Source organism: Cricetulus griseus, chromosome 3, assembly GCF_003668045.3.
Source record: "Cricetulus griseus strain 17A/GY chromosome 3, alternate assembly CriGri-PICRH-1.0, whole genome shotgun sequence".
Taxonomy (NCBI): domain Eukaryota; kingdom Metazoa; phylum Chordata; class Mammalia; order Rodentia; family Cricetidae; genus Cricetulus; species Cricetulus griseus.
This window is the reverse complement of record NC_048596.1, coordinates 134936929-134953846: the sequence shown is the minus strand read 5'-3', so window position 1 is coordinate 134953846 and position 16918 is coordinate 134936929. Positions and strand designations below refer to the sequence as shown.

Below are 16918 nucleotides of genomic sequence, written 5' to 3'. Positions count from 1 at the left end.
TTTCTTTGGTTGATGAATGTATACCCTCTAGTGAGTCTTCAATAGCTGAGATTCTCTCTTCTGTCTCTTGGATTCTATTAGTTATTCTCACGTCTTTAGATCCTGATCGTTTATCCAGTCTTTCCATTTCCAGCATCGCCTCATTCTGTGTTTTCTTTATTGTGTCTAATTCAGCTTTCATGCTTTGAACTGTTTCAAGCGCTTCCTTCACTTGTTTGGTTGTTTTATTTTGGGTTTCTTTAGCTTCTTTAAGAGATTTGTTTATTTCTTGAATTTTTTGGTTTGTCTTTTCCTCCATTTCGTGTAATTTTTTGCTTGCTTTTTCTTCTATTTCTTTAAGGGATTTTCTTGTTTCCTCTTTGAAGGCCTCTATCATCTTGCTGAGATAATTTTTGAGGTCCATCTCTTCTTCATGCACTATGTTGTGCTTTTCAGGTCTTGCTGGAGTGGAGTCCCTAGATTCTGGTGGTGTCATATTCGTCTTTCTGTTGTTGAGCGAGTTCTTATTCTGTCTTCTTCCCATATCTTTTTCCAGTGAGTGCAGGTAGGATCTCTCTATCTCCTCTTGTTACACTGTAGTGTGTGTGGGCCAGGAATCAATGCTCGAAGCTCTGGATGTTCTTGCCTCTCCTTGTAGTCTCCTCACTCTCCTGGCAGATCGGTCCACGGAAACGGAAGGAAGAGTGGCCTGTACCCAGATTCAGGGAGCTCCTCCCTGCCTGGGCGTGTCTGTTTCAAGCAGGGACAAGCCTGGAGGGATCTGGGTGTATGGCACTTAGGACAGTTGGGTAAAAGCAGGGGTCGCTCACCTTGTCTGTGATGAGTCAGCGGCGGAAAGGGAAGGAAGAGTGACCTGTACCCAGATTCAGGGAGCTCTTCCCTGCCTGGGCGTGTCTGTTTCAAGCAGGGACAAGCCTGGAGGGATCTGGGTGAATGGCACTTAGGACAGTTGGGTAAAAGCAGGGGGTCGCTCACCTGGTCTCTCCATTTTATTATTAAAATTAGAAACAAGACTATTTTACATATCAATCTCAGTTCCCTCTGCCTCCCCTCCTCCCCTGCCCCCCGAACTAACACCCTACCTATCCCATACCCTTTCTGCTCCCCACGGAGGGTGAAGCCTTCCTTAGGGAGTATTTAGAGTCTGTCATATACTTTGGGATAGGTCCTTGGCCCTTGTGTCTAGGCATAGGAAGTATACATCTATGTGGAATGGGCTCCCATAGTACTGATCTACTACATAAGGGCCCATAGATTTCCAAGGTCTCCTCACTGACACACAGGTTCATGGTATCTGGATAAGTCTCATGCCTGTTTCCCAGTTATCAGTCTTAGAAGCAAGAGTTTCCCCCTTGTTCACATCATCTGTTTCTGTGGGTTTTACCAGCTTGGTCTTGACCCCTTTGCTCATCACTCCTCCTTCTCTACAACTAGATTCCAGTTCAGTTCAGTGTTTATCTGTGGGTGTCTGCTTCCACTTCCACCATTTGATGGGTGAGGGCTATAGGATGGTATATAAGACGGCCATCAATCTCATTATCAGGGCAGGGCATTTAAGGTAGCTTCTGTTGCTTAGATTGTTAGTTGGTGCCATTGTTGTAGATCTACAGACATTTCCCTAGTGCCTAATTTCTCTTTAATTCTAAAATGGCTCCCTGTATTATGGTAAATCTTGCCTTGCTCTCCTCTATTCCCCAACTCAAGCTTCCTGCTCCCACATATCCTCCTCTCCACTCCTCTTCTCCCCTTCTCATTCTCCTAGCTCTCTCTTCCCTCCCTTCATGCTCCCAATTTGCTCAGGAGATCTTGTCGCTTTCCCTTTCTCAGGGAGACCATGTATGTCTCTCTTAGAGACCTCCTTGTTTCCTAGCTTCTCTGTCAGTGTGGATTGTTAAGATGGAAATCCTTTGCTCTATGTCTAAAATCTATATATGTGTGAGTACATATCATGTTTGTCTCTTTGTGACTGGGTTACCCCGCTCAGAATGTTTTCTTCTAATTCCATCCATTTACCTGTGAATTTCAAGATTCCATTGTTTTTTCCCACTGAGTAGTACTCCATTGTGTAAATGTACCACATTTTCTCAATCCATTCCTTGACTGAGGAGCATCTAGGTTGTTTCCAGTTTCTAGCTACTGCAAATAATGCTCCTATTAACATAGTTGAACAGATGTCCTTGTTGTATGAATGTGCTTAAGAGTGGAATCGTTGGATCTTGTGGTAGACTGACTCCCATTTTCCTGAGGAATCCCCATATTCATTTTCAAAGTGACTGTATGAGTTGGCACTCACACCAGCAGTGGAGGAGTGTTCCCCTTTCTCCACATCCTCTCCAGCATAAACTGTCATTGGTGTTTTTTATTTTAGCCATTCTGACAGGAGTAAGATGGTATCTCAGAGTTGTTCTGATTTGCATTTCCCTGATGGCTAAGGATGTTGAACACTTTCTTATGTGCCTTTCATCCATTCTAGATTCCTCTATTGAGAATTGTCTATTTAGTTCTTTACCCCATTTTTTAATTGGATTATTTGGCGTTTTGGGGACTAGCTTCTTGAGTTCTTTGTATATTTTAGAGATCAGCCCTCTGTCAGATGTGGGGTTGCTGAAGATATTTTCTCATTCTGTGGGCTGCCGTTTTGTCTTGCTGACTATGTCCTTTACCTTACAGAAGCTTCTCAGTTTCAGGAGGTCCCATTTATTAATTGTCAATCTCAGTGTCTGTGCTACTGCTATAATGTTCAGGAAACAGTCTCCTTTACCAATTCATTCAAGGGTATTTCCCACTTTGTCTTCTAATAGGTTCAATGTGGCTGGATTTATGTTGAGGTCTTTGATCCATTTGGACTTAAGTTTTGTGCTTAGTGATAGGCATGGATCTATCTGCAGTCTTCTATATGCCAGAATCCAGTTATCCAGCACCATTTGGTGTGTGGATTAATATCAGGGTTTTCAACTCCATTTCATTGGTCTACCTGTCTATTTTTGTGCCACTACCAAGCTGTTTTCAGGACTATATCTCTGTAATACAGCTTGAAGTCAGGGATGGTGATGCTCCCCGAAGTTCCATTATTGTACAGGTTTTTTTGTTATCCTGGGTCTTTGTTTCTCCATATAGAGTTGAGAATTACTCTTTCAATGTCTGTGAAGAATTGTGTTGGGATTTTGATGGGATTGCATTGAATCTGTAGATTTCTTTTTGGCAAGATTGCCAGTTTTACTCTGTTGATCCTACCTATCAAAGAGCATGGGAGACCCTTTGATTTTCTGGTATCTTCTTTAATTTCATTCTTTAAAGATTCAAAATTCTTATGATACAGTTCTTTCACTTTTTTGGTTAGCTTATCTCAAGGTATTTTATGTTGTTTGTGGCAATTGTAAAGTATGTTGTTTCTCTGATTTCTTTCTCAGTGCATTTATCATCTACATGTAGTAAGGTTACTGATTTTTTCTTTTAGTTAATCTTGTATCCTGCCACTTTGCTGAAGGTGTTTATCAGCCCTTGAGTTTCCTGGTAGAGTTTTTTGGGTCACTTATGTAGACTATCATATCACTTGCAAGTTGTGAAAGTTTGATTTCTTCCTTTCCATTTTTTATCCCCTTGATCTCCTTTTGTTGTCTTATTACTCTAGCTAAAACTTCAAGGACAATATTGAAGAGGTATGAAGAGAGTGGACAGCCTTGTCTGTTCCCAATTTAGGTGAATCCCATTGAGTTTCTCTCCATTTAGTTTGATGTCGGCTGTTGTTTTACTGTATATTACGTTTTATATGTTTAGGTATGTTCCTGTTGTCCCTGATCTCTCCAAGACTTCTATCATGAATGGGTGTTGGATTTTGTCAAAGGCTTTTTCAGCATCTAGTGAGATGATCATGTGGTTTTTCTTTCTCAGTCTGTTTATATGGTGGATTACATTGATGAATTTTTGTATGTTGAACCATCCTTGAATCCCTGGGATGAAGCCTACTTGATCATGGTGGATGATTTCTCTGATGTGTTCTTGGATTCAGTTTGCCAGTATTTTATTGAGTATTTTGGATCAATGTTCATAAGGGATATTGGTTTGTAGTTCTCTTTCTTAGTTGTGTCTTTGTGTAGCTTGGGTACCAAGGTTATTGAAGCCTAGTAAAAAAAAGTTCTGCAATGACCCTTCTGCTTTTATCATGTTGAATACTTTGAGGAGATTTGGTACTCACAGTTCTTTGAATTTCTGGTAGAATTCTTCACTGAAGCCACATGGCCCTGAGCTTTTTTTGGTTGGAAGATTTTTGATGTCTACTTCTATTTCACTAGGGGATATAGGTGTATTTAAGTTGCTTATCTGTTCCTGATTTAATTTTGGTAAGTGAAATCTATCCAGAAAATTGTCCATTTACTTTAGATTTTCAATTTTTTTTGGAATTTCAAAAGACAATTTTATCTAGACATAAACCTTCAAACAGAACAGAGAAATTAGGCATTATTAAAATACACTTTTGCCAAGTGATTTAATATTAGAATATAATGGAGGAGGGATGGGAAACACATGGCAACTCAATCCATTGCAGGACGAGTGATACCCTGTAGGACAGTCGTGTGTGGGCAAAGGTTATCTCTTTCCCACAAATGTCTACCTCCACCCACCCCCACTCTTCCCCAGCACCCCCCAGAGCAAGAAGAAAAACAGGCAGCACTCCAGGTCATTGATTACACCTCAAGTGTTAACAACAGACTTGATGGTTACTGTCCAGGAGCCCTGGGATGGAGAGGTCTATGGCAGCAGAAAAACTATATGGGCAGTTCACTCCAGGGGGAGCCTGAGCCCTTTGGCTAGCAGTACCCAGAGAAACAGGCAGATATACCAATAAGTAAGGATTTGGGAAGCCACAGTAGACATCCCCCTCCCTATATGGGCACTCTGTGGGTAGCTTCAAAACTCAGAGACTAGCATCCCAGCAGTTGTTTCCGGGGAGACAGGATCTCACAATATACTCTGTGCACAGAAGAACATGAAGAGGCAACATGGGACCCAGCACATCTTGGGCTCACCACACAGACTGTGCAGGCAGTAGGTGCTAGCTCAGACCAAACCCTCAACATGCCCTACCCTGCTGCTCTCTCTGACTGTGAAAGGGTTTGTAGGCCAGAGCTGGACAGACCACAGGTAGATGCTGGGAATCTTTAGACTGCTGGAACCTTTCCTGGTACCCACAGGAATGACTTGTTTAAACATGCAGGCCCTAAGTAGTGGTCAAGACAGCCTTGTAGACAGAGACAAATAAAACCAGCTGTGAGTGATAATGGCACCCACTACTTTGATCTTGATGTCCAAAGTCTGACTGCAAGTCAAGGAAAGTGTGCCTCCACACTGGACAGCTGAGGGCACCTGTGTCTGCTTCTGCCCCTGAAGATGGATACTCCCAGCTGACCCTGCCAACACCAGAACTGACTGAAAAAAAACACACACACAACTTACAAATCTTGCACTTCTCAGCTCATTCTAAGTATCTCCATAAGTCATCTTTGTGGTACTGGATAAAGATATTTAGGATGGGCCCTGTTCCTGGCAGATGCCAATTCTAGCAGACAGACAAGCCAAACAGGGGAGACCCAGTGACCACTGCCTTTTATAGTCCTGACGATGGTCATAGTGAGCTTCTCCCAACTCCCACAGTGCAAGAGAATCGAATTCTGGAGTGTTCAAACTCTGCCTACCCCAGCCTTATCACCCGAGATCCCTTCCCCCCATTCACTGGAGAGTTAATGTCATTAATGCACAAATGAAGTCCTAAGTCAAATCAAGGATCAGGAAAGATGCCCTCCCATAGACCCTTCCAGGTTATCTGAGAATATGCCCTTTCAGCACCTATAAGAGTCACTTAGAGTTTATGGTTTCACTTTCCCAACATTACATCTTTGAGGACCTCAAATTCTTTCCCAAAGTCACAATTACACATATGAACGTCAATGTTCCCACCCTTAAGACATCCCTCCATTCCTCTTGAGAACTTCAAAATAAAAACAGCCAGTCTGATTGGCTCCAGATCATCTTCTAGGGTATTGCTTCACCTCCAGGAGCTGTAGTTCTGATGTGACATGACGATCCAGCGCCTGGCTCTGGGGGCTACATCACATGATTACACAGCATGAGTTTTATTTCCGGACAGTTTTATAGAAGGCTTTCGACTGTGTTCCCAGTATTTCTGATTTGGATACCAAGTCATTGAGCTCCTCGCCTCGCTCTAACAAAGATTCCATTGTGTTATGCAGAATGATTTTGGTCTCGTCCAGTTCGGCTTGTACTTTGCTCATTGGATCAGCATCTCGGGGGTTCTGGTGTCTACTAAGGTGACCATCCAGGGTTGTGAACTGGATTGTAGCAGGTGATCCTACTGGCCAGTCTATCCTATCCACCTGTTTGGAGAATTCATCTAGTACCTTCTCCAGCAAGGTAATATTGATAATAATACTCCAGGAAGGGTATTCACTGTCAGCAATGACCACACCTGCAAGACTGTCACTCTGGGTGAAAAAAAAAAAAAAGACTGTCACTCCGGACATAGACATGACAAAGATACTCTTGTTCCTTGACAGAGGCTCTGCTGCCTTTTGCTGATCATTCCACAATCAGTTGGCTTTTAAAGTCATGAATTCCTGAACACTGGACCTCTGGAAGTAACTGAACAAAGACACGTTTATAGGCGGCTTTGAGCAGCACCGCTTTGGGCTCGCTTTTGTAAAGGACGCTGAGGCTGTACAGCTTCATGACCACGCACCTTCGGCTGCCAGCTGGACCCTATGCCCCCTCACGGGAGCGCGGCCATCTTCCTTCAGAAAAGCCGCCAAGATTTTCAAATTTTGTGGAGTATAGGTTTTCAAAGTATGACCTGTTGATTCTCTGGATTTTCCTAGTGTCTGTTGTTATGAACCCCTTTCTTTTCTGATTTTGTTAATGTGCGTGTTCACTTTCTGCTGTTTGATAAGTTTGGATAAAGGTTTGTCTAGCTTGTTGATTTTCTCAAAGAACCAACTCATCGTTATATTGATTCTTTGTATTGTTTTCTTAGTTTCTACATTATTGATTTCAGCTTTCAATTTGATGGCATCTACTTCTCTGGAGTGCATTGGTTTCTTTGTGTTCTAGAGCTTTCAGTTGTTCTGTCAGTTCTCTGGTGTGACCATTCTCCTGTTTCTGTTTTTTTTTTTTTTTTTTTTTTTTTTTTTTTTTTTTTTGGTTTTTCGAGACAGGTTTCTCTGTGTAGCTTTGGAGCCTATCCTGACACTTGCTCTGGAGACTAGGCTGGCCTCGAACTCACAGAGATCCACCTGCCTCTGCCTCCCTGAGTACTAGGATTAAAGGCATGGGCCTCCTGTTTCTTCATGTGGGCTCTCAGTGCTATGAACTTTCCTCTTGGCACAGCTTTCACAGTTTCCCATAAGTTTGGGTATGTTGTGTCCTCATTCTCACTGAATTCTAGGAAATCTTTAACTTCTTTTTTTTTTATTTCCTCTTTGATGCAGGAATTGGGCATTGTTCAATTTCCATGAGTTTGCAGGTTTTCTGCTATTTGTGTTGTTGTTGAATTTTAACTTCAAAGCATGGTGTACTGACAAGATACAGGGGGTTATTTTCATTTTTTTGTTCCTATTGAGGTTTGCTATGTTGCCAAGTATGTGAACGATTTTAGAGAAGGTTCCATGTGGTGCTGAAAAAAAGGTATATTCCTTTGTGTTTGGATGTTCTATAGATGTCTGTTAAACCAAATTGGGCCATAAATTTTATGAGTTCCTTTGTTTCTTTGTTAAGTTTCTGTCTGGTGTTTCTTTCTAGTGGGGAGAGTGGGGTATTGAAGTATCCCGGTATAAGTGGGTGAGGTTTTATGGGTGATTTCAGTTTTAGTAATGTTTCTTTTACAAATGTGGATGCCTTTGTATTTGGGGCATGGATATTCAAAACTGAGACTTCATCTTGATGGATTTCTCCTGTGATGAATATGAAATGACCTCATTCATCTCTTGTGATTGATTTTAGTTTAAATTTCATTTTGTTAGATATTAAGATTGCTACCCCTGCTTGTTTCTTGGGTCCATTTGATTGGAAAATCTTTTCCCAACCCTTTACTCTGAGGTGCTCTCTGTATTTGAAATTGAGGTGTGTTTCTTGTATGTAGCAGAAGGATGGATTCTGTCTTCTTATCTGTTCCACTAGCCTGTGTCTTTTAATTGTCGACTTGAGGCCATTAATATTGAGGGATATTAATGATCATTGATTGTTCATTCTTGTTTGTTTTGGATTTTGTGGTGGTGGTGGAATTGTTGCTGGATTTCCACCCCATTTATCTTTTGGCTGTTGGTAAAGTGGGATTATCAATTGCCTATATTTTTTGGTTGTAGTTAATTTCCTTTGTTGGAGTTTTCTTTCCAACAGTTTATGTAGGGCTATGTAGGGCTGGATTTGTGGATATGTATCTTTTAAATCTGGTCTTGCATGGAGTATCTTGTTTTCTCCATCTATATTGATTGAAAGCTTTGCTGGGTATAGTAGTCTGGGCTGGCATCCATGGTCTCTTAGTGTAGGTAGACTATCTATCCAGGACCTTTTGGCTTTCAGAATATCCATGGAAAAGTCAGGTGTAATTCTGATAGATTGCCTTTATATGTAACTTGACCTTTTTCTTTGATGCACTTAATATTTTTCTTTATTCTTTATGTTTGGGGTTTTGATTATTATATGTCAAGGAGATCTTTTTGTGGTTGACTCTATTTGGTATTCTGTAGGCTTCTTGTACTTTCATTGGCATGAATTTCTTTAGGTTGGGAAAGTTTTCTTCTATGATTTTTTGAATATGTTTTCTGACCTTTGAGTTGGGTTTTCTTCAACCTCATTATTTTTTATTCTTTAATTACTACTCATATTTACATATCCATCCCCCCATTACCTCGCCCTCCCATTCTCCCATGTTCTCCACCAAAGCCCTAGCCCACCCCCATCTCCTCCCCAGGGATAGTGAGGCCTCCCACCAGGGACTTCTAAAATCTGTCAAGTTATTTGGGGTAGATCCTAGGCCCTCCTTGCTCTATCTGGGCTATAATAGTATCCCTTCATAGGAAATGGGCTCCCAAAGCCCACTGTGCTCTAGGGATAAAGACTGGCTCCACTGATAGAGATCCCATAGACTTTCTTGGCCCCCTAGCTGCACCCACATCCAGAGGTCTTGGTTTGGTCCAATGCTGTTTCCCCAGCTTTATGACTAGGGTCTCCATGCTATCAGTAGGTCAGGTCCACTGTTTCTGCAGGTCGCTCCAGCCCCATCTTGGCTGCTTTGCTCATCCCTCCTCCCTCTCCACAACTGAATTCCAGTAGTGTGGTTCAGAGCTTAGCTATGGGTTTCTGCTTTGAAGAGCAACAGGATGAAGACTCTCCTTCCTCTCCCTACCCCTGGGTTCTCACATTGGTCAGGGGTTCTTGTCCTCATCCCCTTCATCGAGGGACTATGCAATCTTCGCTTGGGGCCCTCCTTGTTCCCTAGCTCCTCTGGTAGCATGGATTGTAGACTAGTGATCATTTACTCTATGTTTAAAAATAAAAATGAGTGAGTACATACCATATTTATCTTTTTGTGATTGAGTTACCACACTCAGGATGGTTTCTTCTAGTTCCTTCCATTTGCCTGCGAATTTCAAGATTCCATTGTTTTTTTCTGCTGAGTAGTACTCCATTGTGTAAATGTACCACATTTTCTCTATCCATTCCTCAGTTGAGGGGCATTTAGGTTGCTTCCAGGTTCTGGCTATTACAAACAATACTGCTATGAACATAGTTGAACATATGTTCTTATTGTATGAGTATGCATACTTTGGGTATATGCCCAAGAGAGGAATTGCTGGATCTTGAGGTAGGCTGATTCCCCCTGCCATACTGATTTCCAAAATGGTTGTACAAGTTTGCACTACCACCCACAATGGAGGAGAGTTCCTCTTTCTCCACTTCCCCTCCAGCATAGATGGTCATTGGTGTTATTGATTTTAGCCATTCTGACAGGAGGAAGATGGTATCTCAGAGTGGTTTTGATTTGCATTTACCTAATGGTTAAGGATGTTGAACGCTTTTCAAGTGTCTTTCAGCCATTTTTGATTCCTCTGTTGAGAATTATCTATTTAGTTCTGCACTCCGATTTTTAATTGCATTGTTTGGTGTTTTGGTTGCTAGATTCTTGAGTTCATTGTATATTTTGGTGATCAGCCCTCTGTCAGATGTGGGGTTGGTGAATATCTTTTCCCATTCTGTGGGCTGACGTTTTGTCTTGCTGAATGTGTCCTTAGCTTTACAGAAGCTTCTCTGTTTCAGGAGGTCCCATTTATTGATTGTTGATCTCAATGTTTGTGCTACTGGTTTTATATTCAGAAAGCGGTCACCTATACCAATTTGTTCCAGGCCACCAACTACATTCTCTTCTAGGAGGTTCAGTGTGGCTGAATTTATGTTGAGGTCTTTTACCCATTTGGATTTAAGTTTTGTGCATGGCGATAGATATTGATCTAACTTCAATCTTCTGCATGGCCTAATCCAGTTATGCCAACACCATTTGTTGAAGATGCTTTCTTCCTTCCATTGTATAGCTTTAGGTTCTTTGTCAAAAGTCAGGTGTTCATAGGTGTGTGGGATAATATCAGGGTTTTCAGTTTGATTCCATTGGTCAGCCTGTCTATTTTTGTGCCAATATCAAGCTAATTCCAGGACTATGGCTCTAATAATAGTGCTTGAAGTCAGGGATGGTGATGCCTCTTGGAGTTCCTTTATTGTACAGGGTTGTTTTGGCTATACAGGGTTTTTTGTTTTTCAATATGAAGTTGAGTACTGTTCTTTTGAGGTCTGTGAAGAATTGTGTTGGGATTTTGATGGCAATTGCATTGAATCTGTAGGTTGCTTTTGGCAAGATTGCCATTTTTACTATGTTGATTCTACCTATCCAAGAGCATGGGAAATCATTCCAGTTATATTCTTTAAAGACTCAGGTTCTTACTATACAGGTCTTTCTCGTTTTTTGGTTAGTTTTACCCCAAGATATTTTATATTGTTAGTATTGTAAAGGGTAATGTTTCTCTGGTTTCTTTCTCAGCACATTTATCTTCTGTATATAGTAGGGCTACTGATTTTTTTCAGTTAATCTTGTATCCTGCCACTTTGCTGAAGGTGTTTATCAACTGTAGTAGTTTCCTGGTAGAGTTTTTCAGGTCACTTATGTAAACTATCAAATCATCTGCAAATATTGGAAGTTTGACTTCTTCCTTGCCAATCTGTATCCCTTTGATCTCCTTATGTTATCTTATTGCTCTAGGTAGAACTTCAAGGACAATATTGAAAAGATATGGAGACAGTGGACAGCCTTGTCTTGTTCAGGATTTTAGAGGAATCACTTTGAGTTTCTCTCCATTTAGTTTGATGTTGGCTGTTGGTTTGCTGTATATTGCTTTCATCAAGTTTAGGTATGTTCCTGTTATTACTGATTCCTCCACGACCTTTCTAATGAAGGGGTTTTGTCAAAGGTGATTTCAGCATCTAATGAGATGATCATGTGGGTTTTCTTTTTCAGTTTGTTTATATTGTGGATTACATTGATGGATTTTCATATGTTGAACCATTTCTGTATTCCTGAGATAAAGCCAACTTGATCATGGTTGATGATTTCTCTGATGTGTTTTTGGATTTGATTTGCCAGTATTTTGTTGAATATTTTTGCATCAATGTTTGTTTGGGTTATTGGTCTGTAATTCTCTTTTTTCATTTTGTCTTTGTGTGGCTTGGGTACCAAAGTAATTGTAGCCTCATAAAAGGAGCTTGGCAATGTCCCTTCTGCTACTATTGTGTGGAACAATTTGAGGAGATTGTTATTAGATCTTCTTTGAATTTCTGGTGGAATTCTACAATGAATCCATCTGCTCCTGGGCATTTTTGGTTGCTAGATTTTTGATGACTGCTTCTATTTCATTAGGCATTAATAGGTCTGTTTAAATTGCTTATCTGTTCTTGATTTAATTTTGGTAAGTGATATTTATCCAAAAATTGTCCGTGTCCTTTAGATTTTTGAATTTTGTGGAGTACAGGTTTTCAAAGTATGACCTGATGATTCTCTGGATTTCGTCTGTGTCTGTTGTTATGGCCCCTTTTTCATTCCTGATTTTTTAAATTAGCATGTCTCTCTCTCTCTCTCTCTCTCTCTCTCTCTCTCTCTCTCTCTCTCTCTCTCTGCTTTTTGGTTAATTTGGATAGAGGTTTGTTTATCTTGTTGACTTTCTCAAAGAACCACCTCTTTGTTTCATCGAGTCTTTGCAGTGTTTTCCTAGTATCTACTTTATTGACTTCAGCCTTCAGTTTGATTATTTCCTGGTGTCTACCCATCTGGGTAGAGTTTGCTTCCTTTTGTTCTAGAGGTTTTAGTTGTGCTGTTTATTCTCTAGTGTGACTATTCTCCAGGTTCTTCATTTGGGCATTTAGTGCTATAAACTTTCCTATTAGCACTACTTTCAGAATGTCCCAAAGGTTTGGGTATGTTGTGTCTTCATTCTCATTAAATTCTTGGATGTCTTTAATTTCTTCTTTTATTTCTTCCTTGACCCAGAAATGGTGCAATTGTGTATTGTACAATTTCCATGAGTTTGTAGGTCATCTGCAATTTGTGTTGTTGTTGAATTCTCACTTTAAAGCATGGTGGTCTGATAAGATACAGTGGGTTATTCCATTTTTGTATTTGTGTAGGTTTGTTATGATGCAGAGAGCATGTGGTCAATTTTAGAGAAGGTTCCATGTTGCACAGAGAAGCAGGTATATTCTTTTGTGTTTGGATGGAATGTTCTATAGATATCTATTAAACCAAATTTCATCATATCTGTTAGTTCTTTTGTTTCTTTGTTTAGTTTCTGTCTGGTGGTCCTATCTAGTGGTGGGAGCAGGGTGTTGAAGTCTCCTACTATAAATATATGAGGTTTTATGTGTGATTTGAGCTTTAGTAATGTTTCTTTTATAAATGTGGTTGCCTTTGTATTTGGGGAATAGATGTTCAGGATTGAGACATCATGTTGATGGACTTTTCCTGTGATGAGTTGAAGTGCCCTTCTTCATCTCTTTTGGTTGATTTTAGTTTGAAGTCTATTTTGTTAGATATTAGGATTGCTACACTTCTTTCTTTGGTTCATTTGATTAGAAAATCTTTTCCCAAACCTTTACGCTGAGGTACCTTCTGTCTTTGAAGTTGAGAAGTGTTTCTTGTATACAGCAGGCATATGGATTCTGTCTTCTTATCCATTCCACTAGCCTGCGACTCTTTATAGGCGACTTAATATCATTAATATTGAGGGATATTAATGACCATTGGTTTTTCATTGTTTGTTTTGGATTTGTTGTTGATGGTGTTATTATGTGTGGATTTCCCCCTTTTTTGTTTTATTGTTTGGTAAAGTGAGATTATCTATTGCCTATGGTTTTGTGAGTGTAGTAATCTTCGTTGGGTTGGAGTTTTCCTTCTAGTAATTTGTGTAGGGCTGGATTTGTGGATATGTATTGCTTAAATCTGGTTTTGTCATGGAATATTTTGTTTTCTTCATCTATATCGATTGAAAGCGTTTCTGGATACAGTAGTCTGGGCTGGCATCCATGTTCCCTTATCATTTGTAGAATTTCTATCCAGGATCTTCTGGCTTTCAAATTTTCCATTGAGAAGTTGGGTGAAATTCAGGTAGGTCTTTATATTTTATATGTTACTTGGCATTTTTCTTTTGTTGCTCTTAATATTTTTTTCTTTATTATGTAACTTTGCTGTTTTGGTATATTATGTGGCAAGGGAACTTCTTTTTGTCGTACACTCTATTTGGTGTTCTGTAAGATTCTTGTACTTTCATAGGCATATTGTTCTTTAGGTTGGGGAAGTTTTCTTCTATGATTTTGTTGAACATGTTTTCTGTATCTTTGAGCTGAATCTCTTCACCTTCTTCTATACCTCTTATTCTTAGGTTTGGTCTTTTCATGGTGTCCAATATTTCCTGTATATTTTGTGTTAGGGATTTGTTGGATGTGAGCTTTTCTTTGTTGGATGACTGTATATACTCTAGTGAGTCTTCAATACCTGACATTCTCTCTTCCATCTTTTGGATTCTTTTGGTTATACTTAACAGCAGCGTTTCCTGATCATTTACCCAGGTTTTCTATTTCCAGCATCCCCTCATTCTGTGGTTTATTTATGGTTTCTAATTCTACTTTCAAACCGTGGACTCTTTGAATAGTCTCCTTCACTTGTTTGGTTGTTTTTTTTTTCTTGGCCTTCTTTTGATTCCATAAGCGATTTGATTATTTCTTGAATTTTTTGTTTGTCTCTTCCTTAATTTTATGTAACTTTTTGCTTGTTTTTTCTTCTATTTCTTTTTTTTCTTCTCATTGCCTTTAAAAATTTCTTTTTTAAAAATTTATTTATTAGTTCTAGTTAGGGAACAAGCTTGTTTCACATGTAAGTCCGTTCTCCCTCTCCCTCCCCTCACACCCATCCCTCCTCCCCCACCCCCAGCCTACCACCCACCCTATCCACCCACCACTCCCCAGGCAGGGTAGGGCCCTCAACGGGGGCTCTGCAAAGTCCAACAAATCTTCCTGTGCTGGTCCTGGGACCTTCCCCACGTGTCCAGGGCCAGAGTGTAACACTTCATGTGGGATGGGCTCTCAAAGTCCCTTCTTACACCAGGGGAAAATACTAATCCACCACCAGAGGCTCCCTGGAGTGCAGAGGCCTCCTTATTGACATCCATGTTCAGGGGTCTGGATCAGTCTTGTACTGGCCTCCCAGACAGCATCTGGGGTCAATGTGCTCTCCCTTGTTCAGGCCAACTGTTCCTGTGGGTTTCTCCAACCTGGTACAGACCCCTTCGCTCTTCATTCCTCCCTCTCTTCAACTAAATTCATGATTTCAGCTCAGTGTATATCTGTGGATGACTGTCTCTGCTTCCATCAGCCACTGGATGAAGGTTCTAGGATGGCATAAAGAGAAGTCATCAATCTCATTTTAGAGGAAGGGCTTTTAGGTTATCCTCTCCACCATTGCCTGGATTGTCAGATCGTGTCTTGTAGGTCTCTGGAGATCTCCCTGGTTCCAGATCTCTTCTCAGACCTATAGTGGCTCCCTCTGCTATGGTATCTCTCATCCTGCTCTCTCTCTTCTATTCTTCCCCCAACTCAATTTTTCTGCCACTCCATTTCCTCTCTTCTACTCCTCTTCTCTTGCTCTTATTGTAGCATCTCCCTCCCCCTACCCTCATGCTCCCAATTAGTTCAGGAATTCATGCCACTTCCATTCCTGGGGACCAATTATCCCTTAGAGTCCTTTAGTTTCCTAGTTTCTTTGGTGAAGAGGATTATAGGCTGGTAACCCTTTGCTCTATGTCTAAAATTCATATATGAGTGAGTACATACCATGTTTGTCTTTTTGTGACTGGGTTACCTCACTCAGGATGGTTTCTTCTAGTTCCATCCATTTGCTTGCGAATTTCAAGATTCCATTGCTTTTTTCTGCTGAGTAGTACTCCATTGCATAAGTGTACCACATTTTCTCAATCAATTCTTCAGTTGAGGGGCATTTAGGTTGCTTGCAGGTTGTGGCTATTACAAACAATGCTGTTATGAACATGGTTGAACATATGTCCTTGTATGAACATGCACTATTTGGGTATATACCCAAGAGAGGAATGGCTGGATCTTGAGGTAAACTGATTCCCATTTTTCTGAGCAACCGCCATACTGACTTCCAGAGTGGTCTTACAAGTTCACACTCCCACCAGCAATGTAGGGGTGTTCCTTTTCTCCACATCCTCTCCAGCATAGATTGTCATTGGTATATTTGATTTTAGCCATTCTGACAGGTGTGAGGTGGTATCTCAGAGTTGTTTTGAGTTGCATTTCTCTGATGGCCAAGGATTTTGAGCACTTTCGTAAGTGTCTTTCAGCCATTTCAGATTCCTCTGTTGAAATTCTCTATTTAGTTCTACACCCCACTTTTTAATTTCATTGTATGGTGTTTTGGTGTTTAGCTTCTTGAGCTCCTTATGTATTTTAAAAATCAGTCCTCTGTCAGGTGTGGGATCGGTGAAGATCTTTTCCCATTCTGTGGGTGTTCATTTTGTCCTGCTGACTGTTTCCTTTGCCTTGCAGAAGCTTCTCAGTTTCAGGAGCTCCCATTTATTAATTGCAGACCTCAAAGTCTGTGCTACTGGCATAATGTTCAGGAAGTGGGCTCCCGTGCCAATCTGTTCAAGGGTAATTCCCACTTTTTCTTCTAGAAGATTCAGTGTGGCTGGATTTATGCTGATGTCTTTGATCCATTTGCACTTAAGTTTTGTGCATGGTGACAGGTATGGATCTATCTGCAGTTTTCTGCATGTCCGAATCCAATTGTACCAGCACCATTTGTTGAACATGCTATCTCTTTTCCATTGTATAGATTTAGCACCTTTGTCAAAAATAAGGTATTCGTAGGTGCGTGGGTCAATATCAGGGTTTTCAGTTTGATTCCATTGGTCTATCTGTCTATTTTTGTGCCAATACCAAGCTGTTTTCAGAACTATGGTTCTATAGTAGAGCTTGAAATCGGGGATGGTGATGCCTCCAGAAGATCTTTTATTGTAAAGAGTTGTTTTGGCTATCCTGGGTTTTTTATTTTTCCATATAAAGTTGCGTATTGTTCTTTCAATGTGTTGGGATTGTGATCGGGATTGCATTGAATCTGTACATTTCTTTTGGCAGGATTGCCATTTTTACTATGTTAATTCTACCTATTCAAGTGCATAGGAGATCTTTCCATTTTCTGGTATGTTCTTTAATTTCTTTCTTTAAAATCTCAAAGTTCTTATTGTACACGTCTTTCACTTTTTTGGTTAGTGTTACCCCAAGCTATTTTATGTTG

At 40.4% G+C, this 16918-nt stretch overlaps 1 pseudogene; it reads right to left on the bottom strand.

Annotated features, from left to right (window-relative positions):
- Positions 1–6107: 6107 nt before the first annotated feature.
- On the bottom strand, positions 6108–6744 carry LOC100769416 (annotated as a pseudogene).
- Positions 6745–16918: the final 10174 nt, after the last annotated feature.